We start from the raw sequence: 26,959 nt of genomic DNA, 5'->3' as shown, positions 1-26,959 counted from the left end.
AGAAATTACAAGTCAGATTCTATTCTGATCCCAGAAGAAAAAAAATGTCTCAGGGCTCGGCCCATCTGCCACCCGGACCAGCAGTTCCTAAACTTTTAAAGACTGGTGAGTAGGAGATCTGGGAAGCCAGGGAGCAGAGAGATCTCAGCAGAGTGCACACGGAAAGCACACCCCTGACCTGCCTGATCCAGGGACCAGGAACACAGCATTGGAACCTCTGTTTCCACCTGGCGAATTTGTGGCACAGAACAGGGCTGGGCCCAGCTGCCACCTGGACCAGTGGAGATCCAGGGACACAGACCAGATACAAGGGAAAGGCAAGAACATATTACTGACAACAAGATGGCAAGAGGAAAGCGAAAGAATGTATACCAAGGAAACCAAGACAACCTGGCAACACTAGAACCCAGCTCTCCCATAACAGCAAACATTGGAATGCCAAACACTTCAGAAAGAGAAGGCGCAGACCTGAAATCATACCTCAAGCGCTAATAGAGATACTTAAACAAGAATGGGAGAAAAAGCAAAAAGATTCAGAAGCTTTTAAAGAGGAAACAAGAAAAACACTCAAAGAATGCAAAGAACTAGAGGAAAACAGAACCAAAGAGATGAAGCAATGGAAAAAGGAATTTAAAACGGTAATTGACACAATAAAGAAAGCACTAAAAGAGATAACCCTAGAAGTAGAACACCTTAAAAAGAAATCAGGAGTCACAGATGCAAGCATTTCCAATAGACTACAAGAGATGGAAGAGAGAATCTTGGGGGCAGAAGACAACATTGTAAACATAAACAGAACAGTCAGAGAAGATGCAAAAAACAAAAAGCTCCTAACCCAAAATGTCCAGGAGAACCAGGACACAATGAGAAGACTGAACCTAAGGATAATAGAAATAGAAGAGGGAGAAGAGTATCAACTAAGAGGCACACTAAATATCTTCAAAAAAATCATAGAAGAAAACTTCCCTACCCTTAAGAATTAGATGGCCACAAGCATAAAAGAAGCCTTCAGAACTCCAAATAGGTTGGACCAGAAAAGAAATACCTCCCGACACATAATAGTAAAAACATCAAGTGCCCACAGCAAAGAAAGAATACTAAAAGCAGTAAGGGAAAAAGGTCAGATAACATATAAAGGCAGGCCAATCAGAATCACACCCGATTTCTCAACAGTGACTATGAAAGCTAGAAGAGCCTGGACAGATATCATGCACACCCTAAGAGAGCACAAGTGCCAGCCTAAGCTGCTATACCTAGCAAAATTATCAATCACCATAGATGGAGAGATGAAGATACTTCAAGAAAAATCTAAATTTATACAATATCTGACCACAAACCCATCACTACAATGAATTATAGGTGGAAAACCCAATACAATGAGGGGAACTACATCCTAGTAAAAACAAGAAGAAAAAGACAGACACAACTCAACCTACAAAAGCAATAATAGCAGGAAACAGAAACAACTATTCCTTGATATCTATTAAAATAAATGGACTCAAATCCCCAGTAAAGAGACATAGGCTATCAGACTGGATACGTAAACAAAATCCAGCATTTTGCTGCATACAGGAAACTCATCTCAGAGACAAAGACAGACACCATCTCAGAGTAAAAGGGTGGGAAAAAAACTTCCAAGCAAACAGCCCCAAGAAGCAAGCTGGAGTGGCTATTGTAATATCGAAAAAAGTAAATTTTCAACCAAAAGTTATCAAAAAAGATAAGGAAGGACAATTTTTACTCAATACATGGGGAATCTGTCAGGAGGAACTCTCAATTCTTAACATATATGATCCAAATAAAAAAGCACCCACATTCATAAAAGAAACCCTACTAAAGCTCAAAAAATACATTTCACCCCAAACAATAATACTGGGAGACTTTAATACCCCACTCTGTCCAATGGACAGATCATGGAAACACAAACTGAACAAGGACACTGTAAAACTAGCAGAGACTTTGAACCAACTATAATTAATAGATATCTACAGAACATATCACCCTAAAATAAAAGAATGCACCTTCTCCTCAGCACCCCATGGCACCTTCTCAAAAATTGACCACAAAATGGAACACAGAACGAGCCTCAATCGATATAAGAAGATTGAAATACTCCCATGCATCCTCTCAGAACACCATGGTGTAAGGCTGGTCTTTAACAACAACAAAGACAACAAAAAACCCACATACGCATGGAAACTAGACAACGATCTGTTAAACGATAGCAGGGTCAAGGAAGAAATAAAAAAAAAAAAATTAAGGATTTTCTAGAATTCAATGAAAACGAAAACACAACATACCCAAACCTATTGGATGCAATGAAAGCAGTACTGAGAGGAAAACTCATAGCCCTAAGTGCTTCCAAAAAGAAACTGGAGAGAGCATACATCAGGAGCTTGACAGCATAGCTAAAAGCCCTAGAACAAAAGGAAGCAGATACACCAAAGAAGAGGAGATGGCAAGAAATAATCAAAATTAGGGCAGAAATAGACCAAATAGAAACAAAAAGAACCATTGAAAAAATCAACAAAACCAAGAGCTGGTTCTTTGAGAAAATCAACAAGATTGATAAACCCATAGCCAGACTAACTAGAGGGCAAAGAGAGAGTATACAAATTAACAAAATCAAAAAGGAAAATGGAGACATTATAAATGAAACTGAGGAAATTCAAGAAATCATCAGATTCTACTACAAAAACCTATACTCCACAAAGTTGGAAAATCTGGAGGAAATGGACAAATTCCTAGACAGATACAAGAACTTAAAGTTAAACCAGGACCACGTAAACCATCTAAATAATCCCATAACACCTAAAGAAATAGAAGAAGTCATCAAAAGCCTCCCAACCAAAAAAAGCCCAGGTCCAGAATGGTTCAGTGCAGAATTGTATCAAACATTTATTTCGGACATAACACCAATACTCTCAAAACTATTTCACAAGATAGAATTAGATGGAATACTACCTAACTAATTTTTTCAGGCTACAATAACCCTCGTTCCTAAACCACACAAAGACCCTACAAGAAAAGGGAACTTCAGACCAATCACACTTATGAACATTGATGCAAAAATACTCAACAAAATCCTTGCAAACCGAATCCAAGAACACATCAAAACGATCATTCATCATGACCAAGTAGGCTTCATCCCTTGGATGCAGGGATGGTATAATATAAGGAAATCCATTAATGTAATCCACCATATAAACAAAATCAAAGAACAAAATTACATGGTCATCTCACTAGATGCTGAGAAAGCATTTGACAAAATTCAACACCCCTTCATGTTAAAAGTCCTGGAAAGAACATGAATACAAGGTCCATACCTAAACATAGTAAAAGCAATATACAGCAAACCAACAGCCAACATCAAACTTAACGGTGGGAAACTGGAAGCAATCCCACTAAAATCAGGGACTCCACAAGGCTGCCCACTCCCCTTATACCTACTCAATATAGTACTGGAAGTCCTGGCTATAGCAATTAGACAGCAAAAGGAGATCAAGGGGATACAAATCAGAAAGGAAGAGGTTAAAACATCACTCTTTGCAGATGACATGATAGTGTTCTTAAGTGACCCCAAAAATTCCACCAGAGAACTCCTACCGCTGATAAACAAGTTCCGCAATGTGGCTGGATACAAAATTAACTCAAACAAATCAGTAGCCTTCCTATACTCAAAGGACAAACATGTGGAGAAAGAAATTAGGGAAAAGATACCCTTCACAATAGTCACAAAAACTATGAAATACCTTGGTGTGACTCTAACTAAGCAAGTGAAGGACCTGTATGACAAGAACTTCAAACCTCTAAAGAAGGAAATGAGGAAGATCTCAGAAAATGGAAAGATCTCCCATGCTCATGGATTGGAAGGATCAACATTTTAAAAATGGCCATCCTACCAAAAGCAATCTACAGATTCAATGCAATCTCCATCAAAATTCCAACCCAGTTCTTCACTGAGTTGGAAAGATCAATGTGCAACTTCATATGGAATAGCAAAAGACCTAGAATAGCAAAATTCATCCTCAACAACAAGAAAACATCTGCAGAAATCACTATCCCTGACCTCAAGCTATATTACAAGGCAATTGTGCTGAAAACTGCATGGTACTGGTACAGAAATAGGCACGTGGATCAATGGAATAGAATAGAAGATCCAGAAATGAGCTTTCATGTATATGGTCACTTGATTTTTGATAAAGGAGCCGTAAACATTCAATGGAAAAAGGACAGCCTATTCAACAAATGGTGCTGGTCCAACTGGCACTCAGCATGCAAAAGAATAAAAATAGACCCTTGTACAAAGCTCAAGTGTAAGTGGATCAAAGATCTCCACATTAAACCAGATACACTGAAACTATTAGATGAGAAAGTAGGGAAAACCTTAGAACACATAGTCACAGGAGAAAGTTTTCTGAACAAAACACCAATGGCTCAAGCTCTAAGTCAAAGATTAACAATAGGACTTATTGAGTTGGCAAAGTTTCTGTAAGGCTAAGGACATTGTAAAGAAAACAAAACGGCAACCAACAGAATGGGAAAAGATCTTTACCAACTCCACATCAGATAGAGGCCTAATATCCAAGGCATACAAAGAACTCAAAAAGCTAGACACCAGAGAATCAAACAACCCTATTAAAAAATGGTGTAGAGAGCTAAACAAAATGTTCCTAACTGAGGAATATCGAATGCCTGAAAAACATCTGAGGAAGTGCTCAACATCCTTAGCCATCAGGGAAATGCAAATCAAAAGAACCCTGAGATTCCACCTCACACCAGTCAGATTGGCCAATATCCAAAACTCAGATGACAGCAGATGCTGGCGAGGTTACGGAGAAAGAGGAACCCTTCTCCACTGTTGGTGGGGTTGTAAACTGAGACAACCACTCTGGAAATCTGTCTGGCGATACCTCAGAAAATTGGACATAGTACTACTGAAGACCCAGCTATTCCACTTCTGGGCATATATGCCAGAGACACTTTAATATACAACAAAGATACATGCACCACAATGTTCATAGCAGCGCTATTTATAATAGAAGCTGGAAAGAACCCAGATGTCCTTCGGTAGATGAATGGATACAAACATTGTGGTACATTTACACAATGGAATACTACTTAGCCACCAGAAGCCACCAGAAACAATAACTTAACCAAATTCTTAAGAAAATGGTTGCATCTAGAGAATATCATCGTGAATGAGATAACCCAGTCACAAAAGTACAGACATAATATGCAGTCACTGATACTGAAGTGCTAACCCCAGGGGCTCGCACTGCCCCAGAAACAACTCACAGACAGTGTGAAGTCCAAGAAAAAAACAAAACAAAATAAAACAAAATCATGGTCAATCCTTATACACCAAAAACACATTGACAAATTCCGGATTACACCCTGTATTACATATACTTTTTTGCTCACTGTAAAAAAAAAAAAAGAATAAAGGGTTCTTTATATCTGCAAAAAATATATATATCAAAGAATAAAAAGAAGTCTCCTTGAAGATATGAATAAATATGATAAATATTATGTATATTACTATCATATTTTCAATTGCTCTAAAATAGTTGAATCTTGGTATTTTACAATGAAGTTTCAATTCCAACTAGGATTACAATTCTGAAAGGTCTGTTTTTTTTTTGCATCAAATCATATTCCTCAACATAATATTTGGGACCTATCTTTTTGTAAATAGGAAGATAGAAAATCTAGAGCTTATGCTCATTGCCACCATGGGAAGTAATCAAGGTCAATGACTTATTAAATCTGTATCGGTAGTGTTCTCTATGAGTCTCCTAATATGCTCTACCTCTTATATGACTCATCACCAGTGCATTAATACAGTACAGTCAAGCTTCCAATGCATAAATATCCAATCTGTAGCAATCCATCCCTGGCCTCCATGATCTCTGACCCTCTCCTATTATATGATATAATAATCCTAATCTCATAGTGTCAAAGATTCTGAAACATACCTACAAAAATTAAATCTACATGTTTAACTCTGACTCACGGAAAGCACTTTTAAATATGAGCTGGTGTTTCAAAAAGTGGCATGTCCACAAATTAGGAGTGTGACAAGCACGGGAGAAACATCAGTAGTCCAAAGGAAGATGTCAGGAGGTAGAGAGGAGTGCTGAAGCCAGAACAAAGACTAAAATACAACATGGAAGATACAGTCTTAAAGCTCCAAACCTGATAGCATGTAAACATTGTAATAAAGAGTGACTCCTCAGGCAACGTTGTCTCTGTGATGTTAAAAATCCTTTAGGACCCACAGTTTATATTTTTGTTTGGCTTTGCAAAATTATCTATAACTTTATCTGATGTCATAAATTATTTTTTTCCTTCTTTGGTTATCTATTGTCCACTTTGCAGGTCCACTTTCAATAGCCCCATTAAACCTATTCTGTATGGGCTCGAACCTTGTAGCCCATTTTAGTCTATTCTTCATGGTTTACTGTGAGAATTTTGTTGAAGGTGTCTGAACAACCACCACACTTGCATGTTGCTTCCCTCGACAACTAAGGACACACAGTAGGAGCTGCTATCAAAGTGAGTTGTGATACTCAGGTCTGAGCCAGGGCTATTGTGATGGTACTCAAGTAGCAGCAAGAAAAGAAAATTCCCTGAACAGCAAGTCCATTTCTTGTGCCTAGGGCATCTTTAAAGATTTCTGTAATATTTTAAAGGCCCTTCTTCATTGTTGTGATTCACAACTGTCTACTCCTAATCTTATTAACAAGTGTTTACTGTGCCACACTTAAGTTTTGTTCATCCAAACATAAATTTGCTCTTTCTTGACCAGGCTATAAACTTCCCAAGTTTTTTCTTTACTAGTCTAAATTTTTAAATAAAACCAGCCAGTGTTGCCCACAGCATATCATTACTATTTGGTTGTTTGAATATTGCCCTCTCAATACTAAGCACATTTCTTGGTATTTCTTTGCACTCTGTTCTATGCAATCATTCCAGGTCATGTTTTGTTATACCACAACAGAATTCTCTATTCTCTCACAAATTATTCTTAGGTAAAAGTGTTGTTTTCGATTTCTAGCTCCCATCTGCTGAGGAAAGTTACTCCATGCCACTGACATGAAGATCTCCCTACCTTGGAATGTTAATTACTTGGTTTTGTTTTTCATTTAAAAAATAATATATTGTCTAGATTTTTTTTTCACTGAGACCAAATATGTGCTTTATTAGCACACCACAGTTCTTGGAAGAGTTACCATGTATGTTTTTAATAATTTCTCATTCTTTTCTAAATATTTGTGCCTCAAAATGTATATTACACTCATTTGCCACTTAAAATTTTTATTGTAACATTACTCCTCTATCACAGGTAACTATATCTTTGACCTGACATCCCTTGAAGCAGATGCCATAGACTTTAAATGGAAAAAACATTGTTTCTTATTGTTTGAAATTGCTGTATTAGATAACTGTTTTTGATTTGCTACAATATTTGGACTCTAACAGGGTGCTTCATTTGTGAAGTTCAGTTATTTTTATGTAATATACTTAATTTTCAGAAATAGAGAGAAAAATTAAAAGTTTTAAAAACAGTTACATTAGTGTTTATGTGTGGAAAGTGATCTATATTTCAAACAATTAAGCTACAAAAACTTAAAGCTAGTTTCAGTTATAAATGATACTTAAATTTTGAAAATATGATTTATGTACTTGCAAAATAAAATAGTTTGTGAATACCTGAAACATTACATTTTGGAATCTACTTGATAAGTATGAAAAACTTTATAAGCATTTAAATACATAATTTGGAATAAGAGTTTAATATCATTTTGTAAATGGTAATTAACACCTTCAGAAGGAAACTATATATTTTATTTGGATAAACAGCATTTTTCATTATATGAAACTTTTGTTAAATATAATATAGTTACACTCTTATTTTTTCTTAATTCAGGGGTTAGCCTGAAATTAGGCATATGTCTACTTTGTCTTTACGCAATTTGTCGACATGATTACGTGGTAAAAGGAGAGACTAAGAGTCTGGCTACACCTGTAGAGGCTGAAAAGGCAAAAAGAAAAGAAAAATCTTAATTTCTAACTGATTTATCCATTGGGTAAGAATTGTTTGCTTTTCCTTTGTCAATCGAATATTATACTGATAATTTTAAAACAAAAATTGTAAATAGTTACATTTAAAATATGCATTATGTTATCACACAATATTTATTTTGAGCATAAAAACATTTTGTGTTAAGATTGCTGAAGATATGAAAAATATAGTTTTGTTATTATTTCACATTATAGATATGTTTTCTCTTTCTAATAAAATATATCTTGAATATTTTCCATTTCCTTGACCTTTCCCAATTCCTCCACAACCCCTCACCTCCAGATGCATCTCTTTCCTGCCTCGCACTAGAAAAGAACAAGCTTCTAGCAGAATCAACAAAACCAGGAGTGGGTTCTTTGAGATAGTCAGCAGAGTAGATAAACACTTGTCCAGATTAACTAGAGGGCACACAGTATCCAAATTAAAAAAACCAGAAATGAAAAGGGATACAGAAGAACAGAAAATGAGGAAATTTAAAAAATTATCAAATTCTACTAAAAAAGGCTATACTCATCAAAACTGGAACATCTGGAGGAAGAGGAAAATTTTTAGACAGATATCAGGTACCATATTAAATCAGGAGCAGATAAACTATCTAAACCATCCCATAAGCCCTAAAGAAATACAAGAAAGCATTAATTGTTTCCATCCAAAAAAAAAAAAAAAAAAAAAAAGAGTCCAAAACCAGTTAGCTTTTAGTGCAGAATTCAATCGTAACTTCAAAGAAGACCTAATACCTATACTCTTCAAAGTACTCCTCAATTAGAAATAGAAAAAAAAAAAACGTATCCAGTCTGATAGTTTTTGATTTTTTACCGGGGAATTGATTTTATTGATGTTAAGAGATATTAAAGAAAAGTGATTGTATTTCTTGGTATTTTTATTGTTAAAGGTAGAATTATCTTTCTGTGCTTTTATTCTTTAGGGTTTATTGCAATGAAGTTATTTTCTTGCTTTTTCTAGGGTGTCATTTCCATTCTTGTGTTTGAGTTTTTCTTCTAGTATTCTTGGTAGGGATGGCTTTGTGGCATGATATTGTGTAAATTTGGTTCTGTCATGGAATATCCTGGTTTCTCTATCTATGGTGATTGAGAGTTTTGCTGGAAATAGTAACATGGGCTGGCATTTATGTTCTCTAATGTCTGTGTGACATCTGTCCAGGATCTTCTAGTTTTCAGAGTCTCTGTTGAAAAGTCTGGTGTAATTCTGATCAATCTGCCTTTATACTTGACTGTTTTCCCTTACTGCTTTTAGTATTCTTTATTTATTTTGAACATTTGGTGTTTGACTATTAAGTGTCAGGAGGAATTTCTTTTCTGGTCCAATCAATTTGTCATTCTGTAGGTTACTTGTATGTTCATGGTCATGTCTTTCTTTTGTTTAGGGAAGTTTTTTTTTTTTTTTCTATAATTTTGTTGAAGATAATTAGTGGGCTTTTGAGTTGGGAGTCTTCCTTCTCTTCTACAACTATTATCCTTAGGTTTGGTCTTCTCATTGTGTCCTGGATTTCCTGGATTTATTGGGTTAAGAGATTTCTAATTTTTGCATTATTTCTGGCTGTTGAATCAATGTTTTCTAAGGTATCTTCTGCCTCTGAAATTCTCTCTTCCATCTCTTATATTTTGTTGGTGATGCTTATATCCATGACTCCTGATTCTTTTCCTAGGTTTTCTATTTTCAGGGTTGTCATTATTTGTGATTTCTTTATTGTTTCTATTTTCATTTTTAGGTCCTGGATGGTTAGTTCAATTCCTTCACCTGTTTACTTGTGTTTTTATGTAACTCTTTAAGTGATTTTTGGGTTTCCTCTTTAAGGGCTTCTACTTGTTACATGTGTTCTCCCGTATTTCTTAAAGATTCATGTGCATCTCAAGGCCCTCCATCATAAATATAAGTTATCATTTTAAGTTTAAATCTTGTTTTTCTGCTGTGTTGGGAAATCTACTACTTGCCGTGTTGAGTGAACTGGGTTCTGATGTTGCCAGGTTGTCTTGGTTTCCATTGCTTAGATTCTTGTGCTTGCTTCTTGCCATCTTGTTATCTGTGATTCTAGTTGATCTTGTTGTCTCTGAATGGAGGTCGTCTCTGTTGTGGGCCTGTGTGCTCATGGGCTCAGGAGGGAGATTGATTCTGGGTGTTCAGTTTTCTGCTGGCAGCCTGTGACTTCAGATGGTGGTGGGCCAGCTCTAGCTCTGGGTACAGATGGAGGCCTGAACAGTCTGTTCCTAGGCAGAACTATGATACTTGTGTCTTGAGATTCCCAATGGTTTCTCTCAGTTAGTCAGTGGAGAGAAAGTAGGGACTCATCCTATGGTTCAGGACGGAGCCTGGGGATCCTGGGTGCTCAGCGCTCTGTGGGAAGGCTGTGTGTCTCTAACTGGAGCTCTTCTCTCCTCTTCATTTGTGGGCCCATGGGCTCGGGAGGATGATTGGCCATCTTGCCAAAATCAATTTACAGATTCAATCAAATCCCCATCAACATACTATCTTAAATCTTCATGGAGTTACAAAGAGCAATTTGTAAATTCATTTGGAATAACCAAAAAAAAAAAAAAAAAAAAAAAAAACAAAAAAAAAACAAAAAAAAAACAAAACAGGATAATGAAAACTTCTTTTCAACAATAGAAGATGTTCTGGGAGAATCACTATCCCTGACTTTAAGCTATATTATAGGTCAATGGAGTAGGATTAAAGAGCCAGAAAGTGATACCTGTGGTCACTTGACAAGGGAGCTAAAAATATTCCATTATAAAAAGACAACAACTTCAACAAATGGTGCTGGTTCAACTGGCAGTCAGCCTTTAGAAGAATGTAAATCAATTCATTCTTATCTCCTGGTACAAAGCACAAATCTAAGTGGATCAATGACCTCCACATAAAACCAGGTACACTGAAACTAATAGAAGGGAAAGTGGGGAAGAGCTTGAAACACATAGACACAGGGGAAATTTTCCTGAACAGAACACCAATGTCTTATGCTCTAAGATCAAGAATCAACAAATGGGAGCTCATAGATTCGAAAAGCTTCTGTAAGGCACTGCCAATAGGTCAAAATGGCAATCAGATTGGGACAACATCTTTACCAATCATACTTCTGATGGAGGCTTACTATTTAATATAAACAAAGAACTCAACAAGTTGGATTGCAGAGAACCAAATAACCCTATTTAATATGGGTTAAAGAGCTAAACAAAGAATGATGGTATATTGAATGACCATGAAGCACATAAAGAAATGTTCAACATCCTTAGTCACTAGGGAAGTGCAAATCAAACAAAGATGAGATTCCACATCATACCTGACAGAATGACTAAGATCAAAAGCTCAGATGACAGTAGATCCTGGAGAGGATGTGGAGAAAGAGGAACACTCAGTCCGCCATTTTTGCTGGGATTGCCAGCTGGTGCAACTACTGTGGTAATCCGAAAATTTGACATAGTGCTACATGAGGACCCAGCTATAGAAACCCTGGGCATAGATACAGGAAATATGATACATTTACTCAATGCAATACTACTCAGATTTTAAAAACAATGACTTCATGAAATTTTTAGAAAAAATAGTGGGACTAGAAAATATCACCCTGAGTGATTAACACAGTTACAAGAGACCACACATGGTATGCACTCACTAATAAGTAGATATTATCCCCAAACCTTGTTATACTCAAATATATTTCACAAGTCAAAATAAACTCAAGAATCAGGAGGTCTAAACTGTGGATTTCTCACTTCTTAGAAGGGGTAATAAAATACTCACAGGAGGAAGGAAATACAAGGACAAAGTATGGAGTAGAGACAGCCCCAACAGGGTTTTCATCCCATAGGCATTCACCAAACCCATTCACTATTGCTGATGCCAAGAAGTACTTGCTGAGAGGAGTCTAATGTGGGTGTTTCTTGAGAGGCTTTGCTATAGCCTTACTGATACAGATTAAGAAGCTTGCAGCTAACCACCTGTCTGAGCATGGAAACCACAATGGAGAAATTAGAGAATGGACTAAAGGTGATAAAGGGATTTGAGACCCCTAAGAAAGAACAACAATATCAACCAACCAGTCCCTCCAAAGCTCCCAGTCACAGAACCACCTACCAAAGAGTATACATTGGAGAGACCCAGGGCTCCAGCCACATATGTTGCAGAGGATGGCATTGTCTGGCATCAATAGGATAAGTCTTTTTTTCTGTGAAGGCTCCTTTTTCAAGTGTAGGAGAATATCAGTTTGGTGAGGTGGGAGTGGGTTGGTCAGAGGAGGTGCATCCTCATAGAAGCAGATGCATCAAATGGGAGAGAGGGAAAGTGGGAAAGGAAAACATCCAAAAACAACAACAACAACAACAACAACAAAAAATAACAAAACAAACAAACAAACAAAAACCACCAAGCATTGCCTCTATATTCTCGTTTTAAAATGATTAAGTCTTAAGTTATAGAATTCCTAGTGTGGCTTTTTTTATTGATTATATTTCCACTTTCTGTTCTTGAATAGGTTCGTTTATTTTGGTGTATTCCTCAGAAGGACTTATTTACTCTTTTTTTGTTTAAGGAACTCTATCATATTTATAAGGGTGTCCTAAGGTGTTTTAACTGTGCTTCAGCTATGTGGGGATAGTGAGGCTCCTCTGTGGTAGGACAGATGGCCTTTAGTGGAGACACTACTCTGCCTGTTATTGTTTGTGTTCTCATGCTGGCACATAGACATCTTGGATTGGGATAAATATAGGTCTAGTTGCTGATTTCTAGGTTTGTTCTCACTGAGTGGCATTTTGTTTCTTAGTTTCTTTTTCTGCTCTTGATTCTTAGAGAGTGTGATGATTGTATGTTGTCCAGTAGGGGATTATCGTTGTATCTAAATGTTATAGCCACTGAGAAAGGGGTTTCAAGGGGAGCCATGTTTTTGCATATTGAAAGCTGATATTTCACAATGGTGATAGGCTAGGCTTCTCAGAGGATTAACACAGCAGGGAAGAGTATAGAGTGTTCAACCAGTATATGTTTATTTTGCTCCTTGGAAAGAAACAGGCAGTGAAGAGAGGTTTCCTCTCAGGTTCTGCTATAGCTCTGGGGATGAGAGAGATAGATGGGCTCTAGAGGAAGAGTTGGAAAGCAGATCTACAGACAACCTCTTTGTTTAATTGTCTATGGGTGAGGAGGGAGAATTAGATGGATTTAGAGACTGTGATAAAGCAACAATGAGGAGACAAAGGTCAAAGTGACAGTGTGTAGGAACCAAAGGTGATGTGTGCAGAGAGGGAAGAAGCAGGTGTTTTGTTGCAGAGGTGGTGATAAGGCTGAGAGGTTGTTTCATGTACAAGAGGTAGTAGCAAAGGTCTTCTCTTTGCTCACCTCTTTCTGTGGCCTGATAATCTGGCAGTTTCACAGGGAATGCCTCTTAATGTTAGAGGCTGGAATCCTAAGATGAGTTAGTGAAGAACCATTGGAAGAGAAAATCTTTGTGATGTGTTTGGGATGAGGTCAGAGTTGAACAGCAGGCTGCAGCAGAATCTCTAATAAGGACCTGGGAATGAACCTGGGGAATATGTTATTGGGAAATTATAGGAGTATAAATGATATACATAGCCCAGCAGAAACATGTATCCAAATCTTGGTAACTTTTCACAGTAAGTTTAAATATTAAATTCTTAATTCACAACTTTTCTACAAAATAAGATTATACCCAATGAACAAAAATATAAACTGCCCTTCTATATGATATATATATGATGTAAAGAACCCCTTAAAATATTCATATCTACCTAACGCCAATTAAGTCCACCTGGACACTCTTTTTGAGATCCATCTTGATTTTTCCCCATTCTGTCCACTCCCTCTTCCATTTTTCTATCTTTTCTCCACCTATCTCTTCACTGTCCAATCATAAATTACTTTAATATTATCCACAGGGAATGAGGGGGAAGAGTAGATATGCATGTAGCCTACTTCATTTTCTCACAGAAGTGGGTTTTGAGTTTGCATAGAATGTCAACTGGATTTGGGAACTATGGTGAAGCAATGAACTGGGGTTAGGAGTGAGTTTGCAATAAAGAGGGAACATCTTCATGAAAGCAAGTTGAGTGGGAGGCTGGAGGGGAGTAGAGGGGTGAAGGGTATAACATTAGAAATGGAAATACAGAGAATATCCAATACAATTGAAAAACAATCTTGTTAAACAAACACAAACAATAGAAAGATCTGTGGGATCCAGATGAGATGGCTCCATGGTGCAGGAAAAGTTTACACAGGTTTTAAGCTGCTATGCTGCGGAAGAGATTGAAAAATTGAATTTGGGAAACAGACAACAACTGTTACCAGCAATATAAGACCTGAAAGAGGAACTTGATATGTAAATGTGAAATGTGTTTATGTTTAACTTCTCTGTGCCATGGGTGTGGACAGAACTACTCTTCCATGCAAGGACACATTTCCATACAAAATTCTCAGTTCTACCAGAGAAGGAAAGAGCAGAAATGTCTAACTCTACAATGTTATCCTATTAGTTACTAGGCACAAGCCATACAGAATGAATTCCATTCATTAGAGTCTATTTAGAGTGTTCTTTATTTTTGAGGATTTCATACTTGCATAAAATAAGATGATATCATATCTACCATTCATCTTCTCCAACTAATTTCATGTTTCCTCAATATGTATCATTCTCAATCTCATTTCATGGTGTGTGTGTGTGTGTGTGTGTGTGTGTGTGTGTTTCTGTGTCTGTGTGGTTGTCTGTGGGTGTGTTTATTTGGGTGTATGTGCTTGTTGTGTGTTTATGTGTTTGTTTCTGTGTTTGTGTGATTATGTGTGTATCTGTGTGTGTGCGTGTGTGTATTCTGTGTCTGTGTGTCTCTCTGTGTGTGTTTTTGTGTATATATGTGTGTGTGTATGTCTGTGTGTAGATAGATATATATTGAAACAAGGGCAGTTAGTGATTCCTGTATGGACTTGGGTATTGGACCATTCTTTTGAGCATGGGACTCAGTTTATTTTTAAGATTAGTTGTCTTTTATATTTTTTATTTACCTCTGTGTGTATGTGTGCATGAACACACAAATTTACATGTATGCAAATAAAAAAACACAATTGAATTAAGATCACCATTCTTGATGGCTAGAGCCTTTACCTACTGAGCCATCTTTTTAGCCCCTAATGTCTATTTTTGGTAATTTTTATTTGGAGTATAGAAAACTGTTTCTCAATAATCCTATAAATAGTTCACAATTGAACATGTCATAAAATTTAAGTTAAATTTGTATTACATTTTCAAAGTACATTATTTTAGCTATTTAGAGTCAAAATGATATTAATTTACAATTTTACATATCATACTCCAGAAAATTTGGACTACCCATTTTCTGCTGTTTTCTATTTTAGAAAACATAAAATTTAATGTCTTCACATATCTTTACCTTTTACTTTTACCTGGATTTTATTAAGAATACCCAATTACATGATTTAATTTTTTCATTTTTCTTTATTCCTATATTTACATTTAATGAGAAATTACATTTAATCACAAAGACTTGTTGTGAAAACATTTGAATTGAAAAGAGCATAGTTATCAATCAATGTATGGAATTATATTTGACAATATATTCCTCTAAAGAAATTTTAATTATTAATATATTATTCACATATTTGTTATATTTTTCAAGTACTAGATAAACTCATTTTCTATAGCAAGAACTCATAATCCAGGTTTTCTGTTCTTTCCTTCTCTGGTAGAACTGAGAATTTTGTATGGAAATGTGTCCTTGCAAGGAAGAGTGGTTCTGTCCGCACCCATGGCACAGAGAGGGAAGTGTGAAACAGGAAATACCCATTGTACTCCCTCTTTTAAAATTAAATATGCAATATGAAAATGTATTTACTAGTTGTTTTAGGACTTAATTGCTGTGAACAGACACCATGGCCAAGGCAAGTTTTATGACAGAGTTTAACTGGGGCTGGTTTACAGGCTCAGTTCATTATCATCATGACAGCATCCAGGCCACTGTGGGGCTGGGGCAGCTGAAAACTGTACATCTTCATCCAAAAGGAGATGACTGTTTTCTAGGAAGTTGAGGCAAGGGCACTAAAACCCACACCCACAGTGAAACATTTACTCCAACAAATCCACAACTCATAATAGTGTCACACTTTGAGCAAAGCATTTGCAAACCATCACAGAAGTTTTATGTAAAAATCGCCTAACACTTTTTTTGGTTTAAATCTGTAGGACTGGAGAATCTGTGAGGTTCTGAGTTCTGAGGACAGCATTCAATTGCTTGAAGATTTCAAAAGATGGCAGCTTTGCTATAATTTCAGAAGAGAAAAATGTTATTAAAGTATCTATGTGAATTTTTATTTTCATTATAAAAATGTTCACATGAAACATTTCTAATGTTTTATGGATTTGCATTTTTTTTTGTTTTTTGTTTTTTTTTTGAGGTAAAGTGTATGTTCTTGGTATAGGTCATGCCAGAGAAGTTCTCAGGAGTCAGTTTACTCATACCAGCTTCTCTCCTGGTGGCATAAAGCTAAGGTTTTCATCTCTATGGACAAGCACCCTTATGTACTAAGCCATTTGCTAGCCATGAAATAGAATTTTAAAATATTCTATGTGTGTAATGTAGATTACAGTAAAGATTATTTTCAAAATTTTAAATAATAACTATTAAAACATTTTTAATCTAACTATGATTTGAACATTTATAAAGAGCTAGATAGTGTTAAAATAAATTTCAGATCCTCTTTGGGTGTACGTATAATATATAGTATGAATTAAGGGCTGATTAAATTTGGTTCCCTTTTATCTATCTTGGAGGAAAACAAATATTATGTTAAAAGTATATAAGTTGAGTTGTAGGGTGAAATAGTAAATTAGCTTTTTGCTTCAGAAGTACATGACAAATCATCTCAGGACAATTATGGGAAGATGTATATAGTGCAGATAAATCTCAACAACTACTTTCCTTAAAATCAATTTGGCTTTATTTCAAATAGCCTATTTCTGGCTATCTGTTAAGAATAAATCACCAGTTAACATGGTTAAGGAAGTGTCCTGTAGTATGGTAGAGCATCATTTGTGTATATGCCCAGGAGTGGTATAGCTGGGTCCTGAGGTAGATGACCTTGAATACAAGTAGAATATTAAATGTGAAAATGGCCAACCAAAGACTCATTCAACTTGAACGATACCTCATGATGCTGCCTGGAGGGCCAAGACCCAGAGGCTACATGGCTAAGAGATCTAGGATAGAAAAAGATTCTTGAAGATATTTCTCTGAAGTCGTAGACTGGTACCTACCCTGTCATCAGAGTTGCTTTACCCAGTAACTGATGAAAAGAGATGCAGGGAACCACAAACATTGTGCTGAGCTCATGAAATCCTGTGGACGAGGAGAAGGGAGGGTTGTAGATATCAAAGACACCACAATAAAACTTGGATAATCAACAAATATGTGCCCATGGAGCTTACAGAAATTGGATCAATAACAAGGAATCCTGCTTGGGACTGACTTAGGCCTTCTACATATATCTTAAAGTTGTACAGTTTGGTCTTTTGGGTCTCCTGACAGTATAAACAGTCTGACTTTTAGGACTTATGTGGCACCCTATTCATTAGTGGGTTGCCTCTTCCAGCCTCAATAAGAGGGGAGGTGCCTAGTCTTACTGCACCTTGATATGGCATGGTTGGTTGATATCCCTGGGAGTTCGGCCCTTCCTGAAGAGAAAGCAATTAGACAAGGGAAGCAGGGAAATAAAGTTGAAAGGACTAAGAGAAAATTAATTGGAAACTGTGATCAGGATGTACAAAATATAAAATAAATATATCATATATAATAAAATGTTAAATATTTGTAATATTAATTAACAAATATATTAGGAAGTAAATGGTATTTTTTTAAAGTAAAAGCAAATGTGGAGCATGTGTCTTGTCACCCAAGCATGTAGACTTATCTGTATAAAGCCATGGGTGGCACCATGCCTCTCTAGTCTTACTACTACTATTGGGAGATGTAAGCAGCAAAGAAACGAATTCCTGGAATGCCAGTACATGCTATATTCACAAGAGAGACCCTGCCTCATAAAAGAAGGCAAGAATTAAGAACTAAAGCTCTCCTTGATTTTGAATGCACATATGGTTGTTTCAAACGCCTATTTATGGACATGAACACTTAAATAACACACACACACACACACACACACACACACACACACACATACACACATGGTGAAGAGAGAGAGTAAGAGAGAGAGAGAGAGAGAGAGAGAGAGAGAGAGGGAGGGAGGGAGGGAGGGAGGGAAGGAGGGAGGGAGGGAGGGAGGGAGGGAGAGAGGGAGGAAGGGAGGGAGGAAGGGGGAGAGAGAGATTTTAAAAAATGAATTAATTCTATATTTGAAGGAAGGTCCGTCCATATATGGGTGTAAATAAATGGGTAAAGATTTCTAGTTTCCATTAGATTTAGTATCTTTGGACATTTTATATTTTAAGTGAAAGAATTCCTCATTTTTGTTACTATAAGTGGTCACTTTTATTTGCAGATTAGGTAATACATTTAAAAAATCATTTATTGTATTCAAGTGAATTATTTGCCACAGCTTCATCTTTAATGTATAAATTATAAATGAAATCTTATCTTTGCTAACTTCTGAGATACTGGAAATTCATCTTAAAGTTCTAGTTACAGACGTACATATGTCTTTTGTTGTTTTAGCTATTTACATCTAAAGTATTTTCTCAGTAAGTCTATTTTTCTGTTTCTGTTTTATTCATATTATAATTACCATTGTTTTATTTACACTATTTTTTTGCTCTTCTTCCCTGAGGTTCCTTTACCCCAATTTGAGTAATAAATCCAGTTTGAGTCTGATTATTACAAGATTTTTCACTCTGCACAATTTCTGAGTATGAGCTCTGTGTTTGCTCATAACCATTGTTGGGAGAAGCTTTTCTGGTGAAGACTGACCAAGATGCTGACCTATGAGAATGGAAGAATGTAATTTGGTGTCATTTTACTGTTACCCCTCTCTCTCTCTCTCTCTCTCTCTCTCTCTCTCTCTCTCTCTCTCTCTCTCTCTCTCTCTCTCTCTCTCTCTGTGTGTGTGTGTGTGTGTGTGTGTGTTTTCAACAGTAGTATTGTGTTTTACTCTACCTCCTTGGGTGATCTAGCCTTGTTATTGGTCATCCAAGAAGTATGGGTTTCATTTTGTAAAACAGGACTCCACCCATTCAGATGATATGTTTGTTATTTCCCCAAACCTTGTGCCACCATTGCCCTAGCAAAGCTTGCAGACAGGACACTACTGTAAATAATAGGTTTTCTCTTTATGTTGGTGTTTACCTTTCTTCATAGTAAGTTATGTTCTAAAGACTCTAGTAAATAGTTGTGAAAAACTCTATGAGGAGACATCCATATCTGGTTCCTGCCAGGAAACACTTCTTGGCATCAGCAATAGTACTTGGGTTTGGTGGCTCCATATGGGGTGGTTCTCCAGGTGAGGCAGGCTCTGTAGAATTTCTTTTTAATCCCTGCTCCTCCATTTGGTTAAGAGAGGGAGCACCTTATAGATGTAAGTTGAGGAGGAGGAGGGAGGCTAATAGTGGCAGAGTCTATAACATTTAAAATGCAAATACAGAGAATGTGCAATAAAATTGAAAAAAAAAATCTTTATGATGACACTAGCTTGAATTCTCCCTTGGTCTATTGTCTTGTGTTAGTGTTGTCTTCAATGCCTGTGACTTGTTTCAGTTTGCAGAAAGCAGGCAAAAGCTTTGGCAACAGTCTTGTCTGTTTCAGGTTTCCACAGTAAAACTTTAACTCGATGTTCAATTAGATTTAACTCAATCTTAGTACTAGTACTAACAGGGATTACTCTTTCTCATTATGTGGTGATTTTATTTAGCACACCTTCATTCATGTATATTAGGATGCAGATAATGCATTAAGTTTTCACACTACCTCTCATATGAACTTTAATTGTTGCTGTCTCTCTCCATGTTCTCTCCTTTATGCACATGTTTCTATTCTGTCTCCTCATTTGAGCCTCCTATTCCCAACACAATACACTTGCCTTGTGTGGTGACAATTTTAGTTTCATTTCTTAAAAAGACATGAAAATATTATAATATGCTTATGTTTTAATTCCAGGCATGAAGATATGGGGGTGCATTGCAGCAGCTGACTGTGATTTACCTCATTCTGTAGGAAACGCATGGTTATGCCAGCTGCATATAGGTTCTAAAATTGTGTGACATTTGGAAATATTGGAACTTTTCAGAGGGTATATTAGTCCTATGTTTACAAAATGAGGATTCATAGTTTTTGGTGGGGTTGTTTGCTGTTTCTTATTACTCATGTTCAAAGACCAAACAAAGAGAAAAAGAATTAGATTCAGGAGTCGCTATATCTTTCTCTCCCTTTTATCCTTTTTCTATCTACTGTAGGGTGCTAAAACTATGAGCTGAAAGGTGGAAAATAGTAGACTCCAGAAAGTAGCAATAGATGTATTAGTCAGGGTTCTCTGGTATCACAGTACTTATGGCTGAATATAATATGTATGAATATATTATATAATATATACATTACACTGTATGCTTAACATATTTATTACATGTTAATTATATTTATTACATATGATACATATGGATATAATATATATGATATAAATATAAATATCATATATATGTTTACGATTGCATGTGTGCCTCTAGATCTGAATTTATGGTGTCTGTCAAGATCTGGGTCACATGTTTGCCCTCTGTTTCTGTACTGGAGTTTATTCCACACATGGTCAAGTTAACACGCATCATATCTCATGTTGAAATGAAAACAATAACCAGGTGGTAAGTATCTCTAAGGTTATATAACTATCTTTCCTACAATCGAAAACACTTTATAATCTTAGGATATGTCAGTGTCCCTTGGGAAACATCCATGTAGTATCTCTAACTTAAGAAAATCATGAAAAATCTGTAAATGCATTCTTATTAAAATAAAACAGAAACATTCATGCCATTTATAATACGAATTTCTGCAACAGGTCACATAGCCTTCCTCTACTACCAGTAAAATAAAACAGACATTTGTTCCATCTATAATACTAATTTCTGTAGCAGGCCACATAATCTTAAATAGGATTTATAACTATGTTTCTTTACTACCCATTTTTTATTTCCTCCACTCTCTGCAAGCCTTTTAGCATGTCTTGGCTCTTTTTCAGGAGCAGTGACATGTACCTTTATTTCTGATGGGTCTGTGTCCTTTGTCATCTTGGTTGGATTGTTTGGTTTTAGGTTTCCATTGACTTTGGACAAGGTAGTACTAAGTGACACCCTAACGAATCTGCTGCACTCCAGACATAATCTTACTTACCTGGATTGGAGAGACAATCCAATTTTCTCATGGTAATATGGATGAATAGCCTTTCTTAACATTGTTATTTCCTTATTGGCCTGTTGGTCTAAGGGCATTAGACTCTGCAGTATTCAATATACTCCACTTGAAATTCTTAGTGCTTTGGTTTAATTAAGAAAACTGGACAATGAAATAAACCTCTTAATAAGAATCAATGATTCTTCAGTCCAGTAACACTGAGGCAACACAAAGGAAGTGCACTGAGGTTTACCCCAGCCAGGTCTGAGCTCTTGAAAAGTGTTCTGCAGATTTCAGTTCAATATGCCTGTGTCCATGTTCTCCACTCTTATTCATGGGGACTTCTGGTGGAGTAGTAATGAATTTTTACAGTTCACTTGTCTGGAGATAGATCATGCTGTGACTGGAGGTAATCTCCACTGCCCTTCAGAATCTCCATAAATGTGTGACCAAAAACACCATAGAACTGAGGAATATGTGTACTTATTCAAGATTGTGGCCTAATCATACAGATGATCCCGAGAAGGGTGTCATGGGAGGTTGTTGGGAATGGGCTGTGGCACAAAAAAAAAAAAAAAAAAAAAAAAAAAAAAAAGCCCCAAATGACTAGAGGAATGTCTGAGCTTCCAAGTCAATGGAATGTTTGTTTTGGCTCCTGACAGGAGCATTCCAACTCTGGAACAAAAACTTCTAGGTCAGCAGAACTTACTGGTTGCAGGAACAGGAAGCAAAAACTTTCCTAGTGCGTCAATAGAAATAATAATAAGTAAAACTACTTCCCTTTCCATCCCTTGATTCCTGGACTTGCAAATTTTTTGCAGAAAATGTGTTTATTGTTTTAAATACTTGCATTTTAACATTTCTATCAGCTTTGTCAAGCAAAAATTGATACTGTCATGTAACCTTTCTTACTGTCTCCTTGGTTCCTATTTGACAGTCCCAACTATGATGCATTATTTAAATTATAATAGAGGACTATTAATCTAGTGACTTAAACAACATAAATTTAGAAATTTACAGATATCTTGGCTTAAGTCCCAAAGTCAGGTAGTCATGGAAGATTATGTTCCTTCTGAAAGCTCCTAGGAGTCCTTAGAATTTTCCTTTTATGGTGTCTTTATAAATTCCCATGTAAGCATTTCTTATAAGTACAAACAAGTAACATTTATTTATTGGATATTCTCTGTATTTACATTTTAGATATTATCTACTTTCCCCCAATCCCATCCCACCTCCTCTACCCATTGCTTTCATGAAGGAACTCCCTCTCCCTTTCTTTTTCCCACTTCATCACCTTGGTATTCCCCAGCACTGGGAAAACTATCCTTTGCTGGACCAAAGATGTCACCCCCCATTAATGCCAGAGAATGCTATTGTCTACTGCATATGCACCTGAAACCATGGGTCTCTCTATGCAAACTCATTAGTCAGTGTTTTAGTCCCTGGGAACTGTGGTAAGTTTGGTTAGTTGATAATTTTGTTCTTTCCATGACCGCCAGACTGTTTTCCAGAGTGGTTGTGCTAGCTTACAACCCCACCAAGAGTTGAGGAGTGTTCCTCTTTCTCCACTTCCTTGCTAGCATCTGCTGTCACTTGAGTTTTTGATCTTAGGCATTCTGCCTGGTGTCAGGTGGAATCTCATCTCAGGTTTGTTTTGATTTGCATTTCCCTGTTGACTAGGGATGTTGAGCATTTCTTTAGGCTTCTCAGCCATTCCGTATTCCTCAGTTGTTAATTCTTTGTTTAGGTTTGTACCTCATTTTTAAATAGGATTATTTGATTCTCTGAAGTCTAACTTCTTGAGTTCTTTATATATATATATATATAAATACACACATATATGATACTAGCCCTCAGATGGAGGATTGGTAAAGATCTTTTGCCAATCTGTTGGATTTCATTTTGTCCTTTTGACAATGTCCTTTGACTTTCAGAATTTTTGCAATTTCATTAGGTCTCATTTGTTGATTCTTGCTCTTAGAGCATAAGCCATTGGTGTTCTGTTCAGAAAAATTTCCCCTGTGCCTATATGTTCTAATCTCTTCCACAATTTCTGTTCTATTAGTTTTAGTATGGTTTTATGTGGAGGTCTTTGAAGTACTTGGACTTTAACTTAGTACAAGAAGAAAGGATTGATTTGCATTCTTCTGCATGCTGACTGCCAGTTGAACCAACACCAACTTGAGAAGATATTCTTTTTGCATTTAATAATTTTAGCATTTTGTCAAAGATCAAGTGACCATAGGTTAATGTGTTCATTTCTGGGTTTTCAATTCTATTTCATTGATCCACCTGCCTGTCTGTGTACAAATAGCATGCAATTTTAATCACAATTGTTCTATACTACAGCTTGAATTTAGGGAGAATGACTCTCCCAGAAATTAAATTTTTGAGAATAATTTTTGCTATACTGGGTTTCTCATTATTCCAAATGAATTTGCAAAATGCTCTTTCAAACTCTATGACAAATTGAGTTAGGAATTTCATGGAGATTGCACTGAATCTATAGATTGCTTTAGGCTAGATGGTCATTTTTACAATGTTGATCATTCCAATCTATGAGCATGGGAGATCTTTCAATCTTTTTTTTAAATTTTTTTATTTTATTTTATTTTTTGTCTTTTTTTAAATTGAACAAATTTATTTAAAAAATAAATGTACAGATTTTAAGCATTTTTGCATAAAAATATATGAATACATTTTTTGTTAGTACTTGAGTTTTTTTAAAGGTTTGATATTATCCATTAAAATCTTACTAGTTACAATGAGCATAAAGTACATGTAAAACAAGATGTAACCTGGATATAGTCAAAGTTTGCTTGGTATGTAAAGATTAATCATAATGTTTTTTTCATATCTTCTTCAATTTCCTTCTTCAGAGACTTGAAGTTCTTGTCATACAGATTCTTTACTTGCTTGGTTAGGGTCACATCAAGTTATTTTATATTCTTTGTAAATAATGTGAAGGGTGTTGATTCTCTAATTTCTTTCTCAGCAAGAAAAAGAAATTAGAGCAGAGAAAGGCTACTGATTTATTTGAGTTAATTTTATATCCAGCTACTTTGCTGAAATTGTATATTAGTTGTAGTAGTTCTTTGGAGAAATATTTGGGGTCACTTAAGTATACTGTCATATCATCTGTAAATAGTAGTATTTTTAATTCTTCATTTCAAGTTTGTATTTCTTTGACCTCTTTTTGCTGTCTGAGTGCTCTGGCATGTACTTCCAGTACTATATTGAAAAGGTAGGGAGAGAGTGGGCAGCCTTGTCTGGTACCTAATTTTAAAATGATTGCTCTAAGTTTCTCAGCAATTAGTTTGATGTTGGCTACTGGATTGCTACATATTGCCTTTACTACGTTTAAGTATGTGCCTTTCATTTCTGATACTTCCAAGTCTTTTAACATGAAGGGGTGTTGAATTTTGTCAAATGCTTTCTTAGCATAAAGTGAGATGATGTGTTTATTTTCCCTTTCATTTTGTTTATATAGTGCAGTATGCTGATATATTTCTGCATAAAGAACAAATCTTGCATCCTTGCAATTAAGCATACTTGATCATGGTGAATGATCATATCGATGTGTTCTTAAATTGGGTTTGCAAGATTTTTATTGAGTATTTTTGCATCAGTGTTCATGAGAGAAATTGGTCTGAAGTTCTCTTTCTTTGTTGGGTCTTTGTGTGGTTTAGGTATGTGCATAATTGTGGCTTTAAACAACAAGTTGAGTAGTGTTCCCTATGTTTCTATTCTGTGGAATAGTTTTTATAGTATTGGTATTAGGTCTTATATGAAGAACTGATCTACTTCTGCACTAAACCCATCTGATCCACATATATATATATGACTACTTCTATTTTTTTATGGGTTATGGAGCTCTTTAGATGATTTATTTGATCCTGATTTAACTTTTGTTAAAAATGTTAATTTTAACTTTTGTACCTGGTATCTGTCTAGAAAATTCCCCATTTCCTCTAGATTTCCAGTTCCTGTGTATATGTTTTTGTAGTAGGATCTGATGATTTCTTGAATTTCTGCAGTTTCTGTTGTTATATCTCCCCTTTCATTTCTGATTTTGTTAATTTGGGTATTCTCTCTCTGCGCCCTCTCCTTAGTCTGGCTAAGAGTTTATCAATCTTGTCTCAAAGAACCAGCTCCTGTTTTGTTTTTGGTTGTTTTTTTTTTTTTTTTTTTTTTTTTTTTTGAATAGTTCTTTTTTTTTCTACTTGGTTTATTTCAGCTCTGAGTTTGATTTTTTCCTGCCCTCTACGCGTCTTGGTTATATCTGCTTCTTTTCTTTCTAGAGCTTTCGAGTGTGCTGCCAAGCATTTCTGTATATTCTCTCCACTTTTGTTTTGCAGGTACTCAGAGAGCTGTGAGTTTTCCACTAGCACTGTTTTTATTGTATCCCATAAGTCTGGGCATGCTGTGTCTTCATTTTCATTAAATTCTAAAAGGTCTTTGATTTTTTTCTTTATTTCTCTTTGAGCAAACTATTGTTGAGTGGAGGGTTGTTCAGCTTTGATGTGTAAGTGGGCTTTTGTTGTTTTTGTTGTTATTGAAGACCACCAGTCGTAGTCCATGAATTTTTGTTAGGATGCATGGGACTACTTGATCTTCTTGTATCTGTTGTGGTCTGTTTTGTGATTGAGTATATGGCAAATTTTGGAGAAGGTACTGTGTGGTGCTCAGAAGAAGATGTACTCTTTTGTTTTAGAATTAAATGTTCTATAGATTTCTGTTAAATCCATTTGGTTCAAAACTTCTCTTAGTTTCATTTGTCTCTGTTCAGTTTCTACTTCCATGATCTGTCCATTGATGCGAGTGGGATGTTGAAGTCTCTCACTGTTATTTTGTGTGTCGTGCAATATATGCTTTGAGCTTTAGTGGAAATGTGATTTTTGATGTTATGAAATCAAGCCATCACTGATTAGTTCAGTCTCATTACCAGGCCTACAGTACTTACCTATCAATTAAACCACTTAGAAATCTGATAATTACTCAAAATGGGCCATAAATATTAAAAAATAACTTGCCTAAATATAGTCCAGTTGCGTATGTGGGAGTGTGGTCAAAAATGAAGCTTTTGACAAGCAGATAGATTACCGTTCCTGCTGTTCCAAGGAGAAACTGTCCAAAGATGAAGAGACAGATACATATTGTTTTGTGTGGCAATATAGTTCCCGGACAAATTCTAACTGTACTTTTTCCTTGTATACACAACTCTTTTGAAAGATAAAAAAAAAAGATATTTTAAGGAATTGAATTCAAAATTAAATGTACATTAAATACTCTGTTGTAACCAGCATCATACTTTTTTCACTAGATTAAGAAATCTAGCATGTTCTAAACAGAAAGAGCACACTCAAAGAAAATAGAAATACAGAAAAATATAAGCATAAAATGGTGGACTTATTTATCTGGAAACAATTACATGTACACAAATATTGCTATATACATGCACATTTATACATAAATAAAACATATTACACTCATTTTCCAATACTTTGCGTCCTGG

At 35.9% G+C, this 26,959-nt stretch overlaps 1 pseudogene across 1 annotated transcript; it reads right to left on the bottom strand.

Moving 5' to 3' along the window:
- Positions 1-21,817: 21,817 nt before the first annotated feature.
- LOC308433217 lies at positions 21,818-21,952 on the bottom strand (annotated as a pseudogene). Its single transcript has one exon. The product of its transcript is annotated as an uncharacterized misc_RNA (transcript).
- Positions 21,953-26,959: the final 5,007 nt, after the last annotated feature.

This window comes from Micromys minutus (genome assembly GCF_963924665.1).
Source record: "Micromys minutus genome assembly, chromosome: 19".
In the NCBI taxonomy this organism is placed as follows: Eukaryota; Metazoa; Chordata; class Mammalia; order Rodentia; family Muridae; genus Micromys; species Micromys minutus.
Note: the sequence above shows the minus strand (reverse complement) of the source record. Positions and strands in the feature narration are given on the sequence as shown.